Below are 8,410 nucleotides of genomic sequence, written 5' to 3' on the forward strand. Positions count from 1 at the left end.
ATTTCAAACTTCTGGCCCCCAAAACCATGAAAGTATAGATTTCTGTTATTTTAAACCACCCAGTTTGTGGTAATTCATCACAGAAGCCATGGGAAATTAATATAGTACCTATAAGAAAATCTTACTTTAATGAGGACTGAAATAAGTGTCTATTATTTTTACTTGTCCAATATCCATTCTCCCTTCTTCTGTTAAAAGCTCCTGAGTTTCCTTTTGACATCTACCCTTCTGCTATTCTCAGCCCATGTGGGTTGGGTGAGCTGCCACCTGCCCCCCCACACTCCAGCTCTATTGGTGGGTAGAAGGATGTGACACAGACCTGGCCAATCTGATTCTCCATCCCCCTGACCATAGTGATTGGTTTGAGGAAGGACACATGACTCAGACCACATCAATGAGACAGTTTTTTGAAGAAGCCCTTTTTCTCTTGGATTTGAAGCTGGCAGGTGTCATTCGGGTGCTGCTTGGGTCCTCATGTGGGGAGAGGCTGCCTGAAATGAAATCAACACAGGAGAAAGTAGAGCCACAAGATGAAGAGAGAATGGGTCCTCCTTACATCCCGAGCCCTGGGATCCAGCTTGCCAGAAGAGGCTCTATCCCTGAAATTACCAGTTATAGGTGCCAATAAACACCCTAATTTGCTTGAGCTAGTCTGAGTTGGGTTTCTTCCCCTAACAACTGAAAAAGTCCTGACACCTGCTAAAGTCCTGGCCAATACAAAGGTCACACACACACACAAAACTGTTTCTTTTGTGTACTGGAAAAGCCAATGAGATAATCATGTACACTTCTAGTGATTTGGGAATGGGAACTCTTCTCTTTCAAGAAAACCACAATTTTAGATCCAGAAACTAAGGGCTGGCTGGTTAGCTCAGTTGGTTAGAGTGCAGCTTTGTAACACCAAAGTCATGGGTTTGGATCCCTATACTGGCCAGCTGCCAAAAGAAACAAAACAGAAAAAGGATCTTAGTGATCACCTAGTCCAAAGCCCACATTCCCCCCATGGAGAATACTGAAGAACTCAGGGGAAGTACCCAGAATTGTGGCAGTTTCACAGTAGAGTTGGGACCAAAACCCAGGTGCCTTAAAAAACTGTAGAAAGCTCTATTTTGAAACATTCACTATATCCCCCCACCCACAACCAGGCACACCGCCAGTGCCAAGGAACATGCCAAAACATTACCTCCATGTGGGTGGCCCACCACAGCCACCACAGTAACCACAGCTGCCCTGAAAGTGGCCAGACATCACAACCACCACACATGGTCCACCAGCCACTGGAGTGCACTGACACAAGGAGAGTCACCAGCAGAGACCAAAGAAAAGAAGTGGATGTCTCTCTCCACAAAGCCCATTCCACAGTGACAGAATTAGCATCTGCTCTATGATAATATTGGGGGAAGTGAACATACCTTTCAGCATTGGACAGATCATCTAGGCAACAAATCAACAGAGTCACCATTACCCTTTCAGAGGGAGAGAAGAAATCTAGGGTTATCAGTGGTGGGAGGGTGGAGTGAGAGGGGGATAGGGAGGGATTGGACAAGGGGCATAAAGAACAAGCACGATTTGTAACAATATACATATTAGTAATATTGATCTGATCAACATATGTCAACATTGAATCCCAAAAATATGTATAATCAATTATGATTCAATAAAAAAAAGAAAAAAAAGAAACATTCACTATATCATTTAAACATATTTGGCCAAGAGACTCACATAGTTACAGGAAGATTATAATAGATTCCTCTGCTCTATAAAAAAATAACCACAACAGTAATTTTTCTTGAGTGCTGGTGTTTAATAGCCTCACCTACAGGCTAGGTCACCAGCCACCACTGATTTTCTTACAGGAAGTAGGAGGCAGAGGAAAGGAAGGCAATGGCTGTCTCTGCTAGCATTAGAGATACGGTTGTGTAAACATGTCAGGGAGCAGACAGACTAGTTGCTTAATTAAAATCGTGCTTCTGTAAAAGCTTGAAAGAGAAGGGGTTTGTAATAAAAACTGCTGTTCTAGTGCTGCCATCCAGAGGATTGTACGATTCTGAGGTTTCCCTACAGGCAGCTGAACTGAATTACATTTGTTTCCCAGACATTTATTGAGTACCTTCTGTGGGCCGGGTACTGTTCTAAGTACAGGGGATATACAAGCGACTAAAACTGAATGTCCTGGCTCTATAGAGTTCACATTTAATAAACATATCCCAGAAGATGATACGGTTATGGAGAAAAATGGAAAGCGTGAAGGGAACAGGAGGAGAGCAGGGAATGCTGCTAACTTACATTGTATATATTTGATATAGGGTGGTCAGGAAAGGTGTCACTGAGAAGAATACATCTGAATAAAGGCTTGAAGAAAGGCAGAGAGCAAACCACGTGGACACTGAGGAAGCAGGTTCTAGGCAGAGGAAATAGTAAGCACAAAGGTCTGGAAGCAGGAGCATCTTCGAAGTGTTTGAGAAACAAGAAGGAGGCCAGTGTGACTGGAGCAGGGTGAATGAGGGAGAGAATAGGTGATGAGGACGGAGAGTCTGAGGGAAGCCAGATCATTCCAGGCCATTGGAAGGAGCTTTGCTTTTATTCTAAATGAGATGGGAAACTATTGATGGGTTTTGAGTGTAGCAGTGACATGATTTTCATGACTTAAATTTTTTACAAGATCATTCTGGCTGGTGTCTGGAATAGGGCAGAAGCAGACTCCAGTTAAGAGGCTACTGCAATAGTCCAAGCAAGACATACTGATGGTTTAGTTCAGGATGTTGCAGGTAGACGCAGTGATAAATGGTCTGATTCTGGGTATCTTTTGAAGGTAGGACTGACAGAATTTGCTGCAATTGGGCTGTGAGAGGAAGAGAGGAGTCAAGATATCTCTAAGGTATTTGGCCTGAGCAACTGGAAGGAGAGAGTTGCTATTGACTGAGATGGGGGTAGGAGGCAGGGAGAAGAGAAGTGATAGGGAAAGGGGGAAAACAGAAGTTCAGCTTTGAGCATGTTAAGTTGGAGATGCCTGTGAGATAGCCAAGAAGAAATACCAAGGAGGTGACTGGATATATAAGACTAGAGTCTGTCTTGGGAGTAGAGAGATGCATTTGGTATTTTTCAGTGATTAGATGGTAATGACAGCCATGGGACTGGTTGAGATCACAAAGGAAATGAGCGTAGGTAGCGAGGAGGTGGAGATCAAGGGCTAAAAACTGGGACACTCCAACTCTTAGAGGTCCAGTCAATGAGGAGGAACCCGCAAAGGAGACTGAATAGCAAGCAGCTAGTGGAGTAGGAGGAGAGAGAGAGCAGTGTCCCGGAAGTGCACCTTGTGTGTACTGACACCACTCACAAGGAGAAGGAATGTGCAAATGGCACTCGTGTTCCAGCAGGGCTGAGGTTAGGGTGGCTTTTGTCTGAGCAGGAAGCGACTTGTACTCCTATGTGAAAGGGTGGCGAGAAAGCTCAGGTTCTGTGTAAGTTGGCCCAAGAATGGGCCTGGGAAGATGATTGTTTTGGCTAATGAGCCCTTGCTCACTGCAGAGAAGTGCACCTGAAATGTGCTTCCTTCAGCCCCATCTCCCAAAGCCTCTGCTCTGGCTTCTCCTGGGAATGACGCCAGCCCAAGACGGCTGGCTGATTTTTCCTGGCAGGACTGTCAGGGAGCATAGAGCTAGCACTGGGGGAGGGGAAGATTGAAATAGGGCAAGAGATGTGGGCTGGGTGGAGCCTAGGGGGATGGCTGAGCAGTCAACCTGCTGACGATTCTTCTCTGAGTCTCTTCTTGACTCTACAGTCTAGGCAGGCAATGCTCTTTCTGTTCTGACTTTAATGTCTATCCTGAGGGTTTTCTAGAAAATGTCAGCTGATGCTGACCTTGGCATTTCCTGGTACACAGCACTTCAGTTCAGTTTAGTTCAATAAACTTATAAGGTACCATGATGCCTCCATCCCTGTGTGAAAACTGTCCCTGCCTTCAGCCAACCAGCGTCTTCCCTCTTGTCTCTGCCACTCACCAACCTGCTAGTCAGTCCTCTACACTCATCAAAGACCATGGCTCCCAGCTCAGCCTCATCTCCCTCCCATATCTGCCTCCCATTCTGGGTGATTTCAGTGCTAATGTGAATGAACTATCCAATGTCCTAACCTCACAAGACCTTGATCTCCTCAACTCCAGCGATATTCACCTCCACTCCAATAAGTTACTCACACCCAGGGCCATACCTTGGACTTTTTCACCACTTAGATTTGCTCCAACTTAGAAAACATAAGCTCTAACATCCCACTGCTGACCACAGTTGTGGTCCTTCTAATACCCTCATTTCTTTCTTCCTGCTCCTTGCCTTCCTACAGTACCTTTAGGCCCTTAAATTTTCTCCTACCCCCACCCCCAGATGCCATATCATCCACTCTACCTCCTCTCACTTCAACTTTCTTAAAGGAGGGATCTAGTCCTTGGGTATCTTATTCCTTGCCTCCCAGTTACTCACAATTGGTTTCTATCTAAACAACTCCTTGAAAATGGCTAAAACTATTCTGGCAATGATAAGCACTTACTTCCATGTTGCTAAATCCAACGTTTTTCCGTTCTCACCTGAGGTGACCTCTCTGATGCACTTGACAGCTCTGGCCCTCCCCCTCTTTGCACTTCCTGCCTCAGTTTGTCTCCCAACTCTGCCCCAGCCATCCGGAAGCCCTGCAACCCTGACTGTGCCTTGGTGCCTGCAGCTTCCTCAGCCTGGAGAACACTTCTCTATCCATTCTGGTTTCTCAGTTCTTCCCGACGCAGCCCAGGAAGGAGCCCTCTGTGCTTGCCTGGCATCCTGTGCTTTTCACTGCACTCACTGCTGCGTGGGGATTCACTTCCTGTCTCCTCACTGCACCGGAACTCCTTGGAGCAGTGACTGTCTTTTAAATCCACCTTTTTGTCTTTGTTTTACTCATTAGCATTTGACACAGTTGGCCACTCCCTCCTTCATAAGCTCATTTTTCTCTAGGCCTCCATGATAATTTGTTCTCCTGGTTTACCTCCCACTTCACTGTCTACTCCTTCTTAATACCTTGGGTGACGGCTTCTCCTCTGCTTAACCTCATAATGTTAGTCTCCAAACTCTACTCTCGGCCTGTTTCTGTTCTCCATTTATATACTCTCGCTAGGCACTCTCCTCCATTGTTTTAAATATCATCTGTATATTGCTGGCTTCCAAATTTCTGTCTGAACCTGACCTCTCCTTCGGACTTCAGATGTGTATAACCAACTGCCTACTCCATCTCCACATGGATGTTTTATAAGCATCTCAAACTTAACGTGGCCAAAATAGAACCCTTGGTTTACACCTCCAAATCTGTTCTTCCTGAGTCCTTTCTATCTCCATGTATGGCACCATCAACTACCCACCCACCCCATTTCTTACCCCGAAACCTAGCAGTCATGTAACCAACTGTCCTGGTTTGCCTGGAAACCTGATTTGCTAACTTGTCCTGGTTTTAGCCCTAAAAATCCCCTGTCCCAGCAAACTCCTCAGTCTCAGGCAAACTGAGACGGTTGGTCATCCTACCTAGGAATCATCCTAGATTTTTTTCTGTTCCTCACATTCCACATCTAGTCAATTTGATTTCCCTCCAGATGTACCCCAAATCTTCCCTTTCCCCTTCCAATGCCACCTGTCCGAGCCTTCATCACATCCTACCTAGACCATTCCAATAGCCTCATCATCTGGTCTGCCTTCTTCCTTGCTTGGGCCACTGCATTTTTTACACTATAGACAGAAGATTTTTTCAAAGAGAAAATATAATTGTAGTACCCCACACCCCCACCATTAAAGACATGCAACTACCCTTAATATAAACCCAAATTTCCTTCCTGTAGGCCCCATTTGATCTGGCCCCTATTTGACTAACCACTCATAGTTCTCTCCACCTTGTTTATTACAGCTTAGCCACAGCCTTCCTTCTGTCCTCACCTTCCCCCTAATCATCTCCTGAACCATTCCCTCCTACCATTGAGGTACTTTGTTGAAGGTCACCTCCTCAGTGAAGCCTTCCCCAATCACTGTATCCAAAGTCATCCCCCAAGTTTCTATCATATATATGGCTCTCTTCTATTGACTTCACAGCATATGTCACCACCAGAAGCTCTCTCGTTAATTTGCTTTTGTGTTTTGACTCTCCCATTTAAGATGTAAGCTCCTAGGGGATGGCCAATTGGCTCAGTTGGTTAAAGCACGGCTTCATAATGCCAAGATCAAGAGTTTGGATCCCTGTACTGGTGAGCCGCAAAAAAAAAAAAAAAAAAAAAGTAAGCTCCTTGAGAGCAGAGACCTTGCCAGTCTTGCTCTTATGTGTGTTCCCAGCACTTTACCCAGAGCCTGGCACACAATAAGTGCTCAGTAAATATTTGCTGAGTAAACGAATATTCAGCACACAGTACAGGGCCTCTGTACTCATAAATAATATTGAATGTACAAATTAATGAGAACCAAATAAGCTCTACGCTAGGCACTGGGCCCACCTTAATAACTAAGATATGGTTCTTCTGAGGTTTATGGTCTACTGAGAAACAAATGCATAAATCAATCTTTCAAACTAAATATATGTAACAGCTATGAATATACTGGAGAGTAAAAACTGTTATATTCTTTTATTTTCTTAAATAAAATGTGATCTTCTCTGGGTCCACATCCCACTGGGATGGCAGGAGATTCTATCTCGATCATTACTGAGCCTCTCCCCACAATCTCTGGTGACACAAGGAGGTCCCAGGAGTCCAAAAGAGCCAGGAAGGGCCCCTGATTCTTCAGTCCCATTTGCTCCTGGCTCTAGCCTTCACAGTTCCCTTGAACGGATGACTGCTTCTTTGCCAAGCTTGGATTTGGGGGAAAAGGATAGGTAAGAGAGGTTAAGGTGGGGAGTTTTGTGGGAGCAAAGTACTGATCCAAACTACTCATAAAACTTCCCCTAATCCCCATGCCATTTTCAGCTCATGAAAATTGCTCCAAACCTGCCTCAGGTGTGAATTCCACCTCTCTTCACCTAATCCCTTCCCTTCTTTCACTCCTCCCTTGGGACTATCCTATAAAATCTCCCTTAGGTGGCTCAACTTGTTACTTCCTACAAATGAAAAGAGGAAAAGATGCTAAAAGTGGTCCGTTCTCTATGTAAACAGAATTCTTACCCCTCCCCCCAGCAACCCACTCCTCTTTCAGAATTCCGTCTCAATTAACAATACCACCTCCCTCCTTGTCACCAAGCATAGTAGAGCTGACTCATTTGTGATTTTTCCTTCTCCTTCATCTAACAAGCCACTAAATCCTGCCAACTATTAGACTTCCATGATTCCCCCCTTTCCAGTCTAACCATCCCTTTCGTTGAACTCATTACTTCATACCTATACTTGCACAACATTCTACTTGATATCCATATTCTAGGTGCGCCTCAATTCAATCCATCCATCAAACAACCCAAAACCTATTCCAAAAGAACCAATTTGACCATGTCACTCCCCTGGTGGCTTGTTACTTTATATAGAACGGAACAGACCAAATTTGTTAACATGGCATTCAAAGTACTCTATCATTTGGACCCTACATAACAAACATTATCCTCCACTATACTTCTCTGTCCTGTAGAACCTATACCAGCTTTACCAGACTATTAGCCATATCCCCAACATGCTTCCTGTATCCGTCCATTTCTACCTTTCCTCTAAAACTATTTTTCCTACTTGAAATGACCTTTGCCTCTCTTCCTTTTAACTGCCCCGTTTTCCCAACATCCGCTTGATCAAGAGTACTCATTTTTCAAAGTCTAAATCTAATTCCATCTAATGCAAAGAGAAGGAATTAACATTTACCAAGAAAAGGAGTGAAACACTGTAGTTAAAGGCATGAGCTCTGGAGCCAGACTGGGTTTAAGCCCTAATTCTCTGCCATTCTCTATTTGTGTAACTTGGGTAGGTTACTATGCTTCGGTCCCTCAGCTGTAAATTCGGAGGTATATACATATATCACATAACATACACTATGTGAGTGTCTGATATTATGTGCAAAATACAGTACTAAGAACTTTTCATATATTATCTAATTTAATCCTCCCGAATACTCTGAGAGATATTATTATTCAAATTTTACAGTTGGCCTTCTAAGACTCAAGTAATTTACTCAAGGGCACACAGTTGGTGAAAAGGGAAAGCTGGAATTCAAGCCCAAATCTGTCTAGACCAATGCCTAGGATGTCTTCATAGTACCAGAAAGAGCCCTGGGAAGGACATCGGAGAAGACCAATCTCTCAAACTTATTCTTAGATGGAGTAGACAAAGGATAATGTGTGCTCTGGTAAAGAGTACAGAGAAACACAGAATCAGGAGGAACTAATATTAGGGTCAGAGACAAAGGCAGATGATAGGCCAGTGTGTAAGCCCTCAAGT

Source organism: Galeopterus variegatus, unplaced genomic scaffold (assembly GCF_000696425.1).
Source record: "Galeopterus variegatus unplaced genomic scaffold, G_variegatus-3.0.2 Scaffold1498, whole genome shotgun sequence".
NCBI lineage: Eukaryota > Metazoa > Chordata > Mammalia > Dermoptera > Cynocephalidae > Galeopterus > Galeopterus variegatus.